The sequence below is a fragment of the Pseudochaenichthys georgianus genome, chromosome 5 (assembly GCF_902827115.2).
Source record: "Pseudochaenichthys georgianus chromosome 5, fPseGeo1.2, whole genome shotgun sequence".
Taxonomy (NCBI): domain Eukaryota; kingdom Metazoa; phylum Chordata; class Actinopteri; order Perciformes; family Channichthyidae; genus Pseudochaenichthys; species Pseudochaenichthys georgianus.
This window is the reverse complement of record NC_047507.1, coordinates 546,077-554,043: the sequence shown is the minus strand read 5'-3', so window position 1 is coordinate 554,043 and position 7,967 is coordinate 546,077. Positions and strand designations below refer to the sequence as shown.

Below are 7,967 nucleotides of genomic sequence, written 5' to 3'. Positions count from 1 at the left end.
CATCATCATCATCATCATCACATCATCATCATCATCATCATCATCATCATCATCTCCTTTGTGTGTGTGTGTGCAGGGCTGAATAACGACCGCACCATCACGCTGATCCCAGTTCAGCCGTGTGATTCCTCCGGTACGATCACCGCTCGTTCCTGCTCACCACCTCCCCGAGTCGCCCCCCTCCTCCCCTCCCATGACCTCTGACCCCCCGGCGGCAGGAAGCGGACGCCCGCGACGCACCGGCTCCCCGCGCTGTTCTTCAGGAAGGTAGGATATCGTATGGTTTTTATTTGAATTACAGCAACTTAAACAAACATCCACAGACGAGAGTTATTAAAAAAACGTCCTCTGATTTTCTTCAGTAGATTTCTGGTTTCATGTTCTCGTGTGTGGGTTGTGGTGTGTGTGTGCGTGGCGTGTGCGTGTGCTCGTGTGTAGGTGTATCACTGGCCAGTGTGCGTCTGAGGGATCTGTGTGTGAAGATGGACGTGTCGTCGGAGCTGCGGGGGGAAAGATCTGGACGTGTTTCGAACACGCGTTGGTTCACGGCACGGCTCTGATGAAGGACCGACACCTCGACCAGCTGATGCTCTGCTGCGTGTAATCATATCCAAAGTGAGATTTAAAAACATGTTCCCGCATGCTCTCCTGCTCAACACACTCGCTTACTATAGACTGTTCGTTTACTATTTCTATTCTATTTGGATTCATTGCACATCTCAAAGCATTGTCTTGCCACTATTTTATTTGTTTATTTGTTTTTATGTCCTATATATATGTTTATGTTGCTCTGTTGGAGGAGCCTGGGACTTCAGATTTTCATTGCCATATCTTACACTGTAGCTAAAAGGTATATGACAATACAGCCTTTAAACTTGAAACACACACACACACACACACACACACACACACACACACACACCCACACACACACACACACACACACACACACACTTGTACCAATGTACTTATTATAATTATTCTTGATGTGATGCGGTTTTTGTAATTTCTCCGATTCCCTTCTTCCTCGCAGATCACCAAAGAGACTCACACCTTCCACGACATCATGAAGTGTTACCGTGGCCAACCACAGGCCAGCAGCATGTGTGAGTCACACACACCACACACACACACACACACCACACACACACACACACACACACACACACACACACACACACATGTCTTCATTCGACACCTTACTTGAGTAAAAGGACTGAGTTATACTAATTTAAACATTGTGTCATCCCTTTAATGCTGCAGTTAATTGGTATAACTTAAATAAAACCGTTGGGTGGTTTAGCATATGATGATAATACCGTGTGTTATTTGTTGATCATATTTTGCTGTGTGTAGGTGTACCGCAGTGTGTTACTGCGTCACACTCCCAGAGAGCAGGTGACTGACGAGAACATGGAGGTGGATCCTGTCTCAGGTGGAGAATGTAAGAGCACAGACAGAGATGCTCTAAAAGCACTGAATATTAATATGTATTTTCCTTATAGTTAAACAATAATCATTAGGCACAAGTCAGATGTCTTCAAAAAGTTTTCCTGTCCCAATAATTGATCAAAGACTGTTAAGAGTTCTCTTTTGTGCCTTGTCACATTTTGCATAGTTTCAAAGTCTTCATCATTGCGTTTTTATACAACCGTATCCCTTGTTTTAAATAAATCACTTCTCGGTATGTCTCTGTGTCTCTTCAGCGGCAGAGAAGACCAATCAGGCGCCAGGAGAAGCCAACGCCGACCAATCAGGAGAGGAGGAACGCGGTGACCTCATCCAGTTCTACAACAGCGTCTTCGTCCTGAGATGAAGAGCTTCGCGCTGAGATACGCCGTCCATGAAACCGGGTACGACGAGAAAAACTACGATGCGATACGATAACACTTTATTTGTCAGATCAAGTCTGAAATGTGACTTGCATCCCAGCAGCTCCATGTGTAACATCAACAGACACATATCAAGACTCAATACATGGCACACATTTAACATAACGGCACAATCACCGAGAGAAAACCTGCTCAAAGAGCCTTCAAGTATTCTGTAACAGAACAACAGAATAATTTTCTCCGCGCAGAGCAGAACCCTCTGGTAAACGTTATGAAATCAACACACTTGATAATGTTGTATAATCTGTGTGTGTGTGTGTTTGCAGGTGGAGCGCCCCCCCCCTCTCTCCGTTCCCCTCGGTGCGCGCTCAGCCTTCTCCCCCCGCAGGGTTTCTCAGAGACACTCGCTCTACGTTTCTCCTCACAAGAACTCTGCGGCCTGCCTCACACCGAACTCCTACACATACAGGATCAACAGCAGCCCCTCCAGGTAAAACACACACACACACACACCACACCACACACACACACACACACACACACACACACACACCACACACACACTGAATCCTTTGTCAATGGGGAAGACGCAGCGATGACGTATTTCTGTATTGGACCCTGAGAGGGATTTGGATGTGATCATTAATTATTGCAGAAAATAATCTCTGTGAAAAACAACTCTTTATGATACTTACACGTTTAGTTCAGCAGGATAATCTCCACATATTAAGGTGGGGTAGGTAAGTTTGAGAAACCGGCTCGAGATACACTTTTTGTTATATTCCATGGAATGCTCTTAACATCCCGATAGCAATGAATATCTGAAGTGCTTTGACAACAAATCCAAAAAACATCTCATCTGTGGAAGCCGTGGCGCTGTAAAAATCACGACCAATCATCTGAGCCGGCCCGGCTAAAATAACTGGATGGCCTACCTGCCTGTCAGCCTTCCATCTGGGCACACACTTATCTCGTGCCCTCATTGGTCATGTGCGCGTTCGGTGTGTTGAAGGAGGGGCTCTGTGAGGAAGTGGCAGATTTTTTCCGGTGGTGTTTCAAATTCTAGCGCACTCGAGCTGGTTTCTCAAACTTACCTACCCCACCTTTAACACCACTTTAATTTCTGAAGTAAAATGCTAATGTTGCAGTGTTTCCCACAGATCTGAAATATACTTGGGCGGGTGGTGGCAGCGGGCGGGGAGGGGGGTGCCCGAAAAAATAAATAAAAAGTTTTAACAATATGTTATTTATTGACTTTTCATTCCTGTATAATCATTTTGCGCAAAGATGGCACTGTTTGTCAGAGCACTTCATCCTTCTGGGATTTCATGAAGAACAGCTCCAACACCTGTGCGTATGGGAACACCTCTGGTGCTGGTCCATTAACTGCCAGTGTTTCCCATATATCTGTTTCCCACATATCTGAAATAGCGGTAGTGGGTGGTAGGGGGGGGGTGTGAGGTGACGTGCAACAACATTAACCTTTCTGTTGGTCGCTTGTTAGCAGACCCTTCACGCGATGGCAGAGCGAACAGGTACAGGCAGGGCCCATAATGATAGCCCTATAGTTTAAATCTACTAGCCACACATGAACATATGGAAATGGTTACTATTTAAAAAAAAATTGTTATTTATAAATGTATTTAGGAACCTATCCATGTGATTTTTAGTGGGGGTCGACCTCAAATCCTCTATGGGGGTCCAGGGGCATGCCCCCCCCGGTAAGATTTAAATTTTTATTTTGGAGTTAAATGCATCAATCTGGTGCATTTTGAGGGGAAAATAAAGAGACTAGATCTATGGAAACACCTATATTAAACAGAACTGTATACATTTCAATAATCATAAAATCATGGCCATAACCATAACATCTCATTTCCAATATGAAAAAACCACTGAAACTTGTTTATTAATTTATTTTTGGTTCATTTATAGTTGTGAGTGTGTCTGTGCTCCTGAATCAGCCTCTCCTGTCTCCCTCCTCTCGCTCCTCTTTGAGGCAGCAGCAAAGACTAGTTTTCTCTCAACAAGTTTTAAAAGTGTATTTTACCTTTTTTCACCTTAATATGTGTTACATAACTGGTGACCACACCGTTTGAGACCCACTAGAACTTAGACTAAGTTAACTATCTAAACACTCAGAGAGTCCTTTACCTCACCTGAGCTGAGCTTATCCCGAGGTTGAATGACACACAGAGACCAACAAGGGCTTTGATTTATGATCTGTATGACAGTGGCCATGTCGGCAGGCCACATCATGTGGACAGCCAGTCACCCTGTGTGAGGCAGGCCACTTAACAGGCCGAAGGAGGCGAGATCAGTGCAAGGGAGCGAGGGATCATTGTCCACAAGTTAATCGATCGCAGATGGCGTCGTGGTCACGGACGAATAAAAGAAATAATAATAATAATAAAAAAAAACCTAAATGGGTCGCGAAATATACTTGGGCGGCCGTTAATATACCTGGCGGCCCCGCCCAAGTATAGTCTATGTGTGGGAAAACCCTGTGTTGGACTATAACGGAACTACAACACGGTCACATGACTTCACGTCACCACCGCTAAGCTAAAGGCGGCTAATGTTGGGCTATAAAGGAACTACAGCAACGGTCACATGGACTTCACGTCACCACCGCTAAGCTAAAGGTGGCTAATGTTGGGCTATAAAGGAACTACAGCACGGTCACATGACTTCACACCACCACGCTAAGCTAAAGGTGGCTAATGTTGGGCTATAAAGGAACTACAGCACGGTCACATGACTAAACGTCACCACCGCTAAGGTAAGGCGGCTAATATTGGGCTATAAAGGAACTACAGCACGGTCACATGACTTCACGCCACCACCGCTAAGCTAAAGGCGGCTAATGCTGGGCTATAAAGGAACTACTGCACGGTCACATGACTTCATGTCACCACCGCTAAGCTAAAGGCGGCTAATGTTGGGCTATAAAGGAACTACAGCACGGTCACATGACTTCACGTCACCAACGCTAAGCTAAAGGCAGCTAATGTTGGGCTATAAAGGAACTACAGCACGGTCAGAAGACTTCACGTCACCACCGCTAAGCTAAAGGCGGCTAATGCTGGGCTAATAAAGGAACTACAGCACGGTCAGAAGACTTCACGTCACCGCCGCTAAGCTAAAGGCGGCTAATGTAGGGCTTTTAGTCGTTTAGTCTTCTGATTTAGACACTTGTTATCACATCTAATAAACTCTCTCCTCCTCTCTCTCTCTAGGAGTTGTCGGACATTAACCGGATGATTCGTCAGGGCTCGGTCAGCAGGAAGAGGGCCTTCACCATGGAGGGCGACGTGATGATGTCATCAGCGTGCGACTCCCCCAGTAAGAGGGCGTGTCCGGAGAACAGCCCCGACGTCCTGCTGAAGCGCCTGCAGGTCGTCGTGTCCGAGCGACAGAGTCACTAACGAACACGTTAAAACATTAAATGACATCACATTTAATTACAGAATCATCCCCACTTTAAAAAGCTTAGCGTACATGATGAATCTAGACATTAGGAGTGTTTAATTTATCATTAATGAGGCTTACATTTGACTTTTTTGTAATATATTATGACCTGAGGGTTATAGAACGTGAGCAGAGAAGATGGCAGAATTCATGCCATTTGGTTTTATCAAAAAATAATCAAACTAAACGTTTTATTAGAAACCATGAGTAATATCTGAAAGGGGATATTTCAGGAATCAGAACAAACTGAGACACTGATTTTATCTTTTGGCTGAAAAAAAAGTATTATTTAAACATTTTTCAGGGTTTCTTGACCCTCAAATACATCTGAACACCTCGATGTTAGAGTGTGTGTATTCACAGGTGTTTTAGTGATTGATAAGCAGGTGTTCAGGTGTGTGTTGTTACTGAAGGGAAACTTACAGGATAGTTTTCAATCAAAGTTAACCGTATTGGCCTGAATATACGGAAGTTTCACAAATGTTTTTAATTATTAAAAGATCAGACCTTTACTCAAATTGATATCTTTATTGGCATAATGATGTACGGATCTATCCAGCTGTGTTTTCTGACCACACAAATAAATATAAACAATATTAACAAACATTTGAAATGTTCTTCACAAAAGAAGCTCGTCGTTCTTCTCGTCAGGTCAAAATATATTTAGTAAGATTATCTTACTATAGTTTCTGACAAATCAAGCGCTATTGTACATTTTCAAGCATTCAACTCGTCTTAATTTCCCAGTAAAATCTCCATAAAAAGTAGACCTCTGACAGGAGGTCAGAGGTCTACTTTTTATGGAGATTTTACTGGGAAATTAATCTTTTATTAATTACCGTTAATTAAAAAATAAATGCTGTTATTATGCTTTTAATGTTGTAAAGAAAAAGGTAGAAAAGTCCATGGAGTGTGTGGTATCTACACATTAAAAACATGTTATATCTGCTTTTGTTTATTCATTGTTTTGCTAAAAGCACATTAGCAAAGTGAAAAACTAACTGCATGTTAAATACAAAATAAAAGTGTTGATATTTGCTCCCAGACAGTTGATAGTTAAAATAATGTGAATGTGTGAACAGGGAATCATTCTGTGTCATTGTCCCAAACTCTTTTAAAGGAAATGTGTATTTTCCAGGTGTTTTGTAAAATAAAATGTACTTTGATCACTAAATATTCATGTTTCTGACTCCTACATTTTCATTTCCTCATTTAGGCACATTTTTCATTTAATGCACTTTTTCGGTAAATAATTCCTAAATATCTTTTACATTTCAGTTTATTCTTCACTTTGGAAACTCGTTCAAAATCTCAAATGTACTGCTGTGTAGTTGATGATGTAGAAAACTGACCTTTGTTTCCCAACCGTATTTATTTAACATCATTTATATGAACATCATACAAAATATGTACAAATAAATTACATCAGGGACACACAGTGGTGGGAGAAGAAGTACTTAGATATTGTACTTAAGTAGAAGTACCAGTAATACTGTGTTACAAGTAAATGTCCTGAATTCAAAATAATATTTATTAAACGGACAAGTCAAATCAAGCAATCTGATTGGTTCTTAGCCTTGATATCATGAGCGTATTTCACGGGTAGAATTGTAGTTACTTTTCACAAGTCAGTATCCCTCCGCATCTGAGAAAAAGCTATGACCGTTACAACTGTTACACTACGTCCGTTACGAGACTACGTAACTAATAAAGCTTAAGATGCAAAAATGTAAGGTTAACTTCGACCTCCGGGGTGGCCTTATGGAGGAGTGGATTGAGCAGTGCCTGTCTCCAGAAAAAAAGCACCTAAACGACGACATGCAGCAGAACTACGTGAAGAGCAGGTAGACCAACTGGAAAAGTACCACCATTCAAAAGCTTTCTGATGCGGGTCTTGAAAGCAGAGACATTATTTCCGTTAGTGGCCACATGTGCGAAAGCTCTCTCCAGAGCTACTGAAAGCCGAATCTCGGGGACCGGAGAAAGTGGAGCTCTTGACAATTATTTGCTGCCCTCGACGAGATTTTAGCTGGCACCCCCCCCCCCAGTCAGATAATCGTACAATAGAAAAGATAAAGATCAATAGAGTATCCAATGAAACTACACAATGAAATGGGGGATGGACGTCACATCCTATAGGGGGGTCCGGGGGTATGTCCTCCTGGGAAGAAGTGTTTGAACATTTTAAAGTAAAATGCTTCAATCTGGTGCACTTTAAGCAGAATTACTAGAGACTAGATCAGGGGTGTCAAACTCAAGGCCCGGGGGCCAAATCCAGCCCGCCACTTCATTTTATGTGGCCCACAAGAGCTTGCAAAGTATATAATAAGTTTATTATAATGTTACGTGCCGCTTTACAGGAGAACGTTGCCCATAAACTGTCCCACAAAGCATCTCATTTTGTGACATGCGCAATGAAGAGACTTGCAATGATTTGCCTTAGACTTCTGCTTTCAGACATAGTTAATTTTTAAAATTTTTTTAATTTATTCTACTAAAATCATACAAAAACAAAAACGTATAATTCATACTCACAAATGAACAAAATTAGTAGAAGCGGGAGGGCTGAAGCATAGCTTATGGGGAGTAGCCCTCCCGTGCATCATCATTAGCATCAATATAATAATGGCATTTATTTCGTCAAAAACGTATAGAAATTAAGGA

The 7,967-nt window shown here is 42.3% G+C and overlaps 1 pseudogene; it reads left to right on the top strand.

Moving 5' to 3' along the window:
- LOC117446953 (retinoblastoma-like protein 1) overlaps positions 1–6,477 on the top strand; it is a 6,605-nt pseudogene extending 128 nt beyond the window's left edge.
- The last annotated feature ends 1,490 nt before the right edge of the window (positions 6,478–7,967 follow it).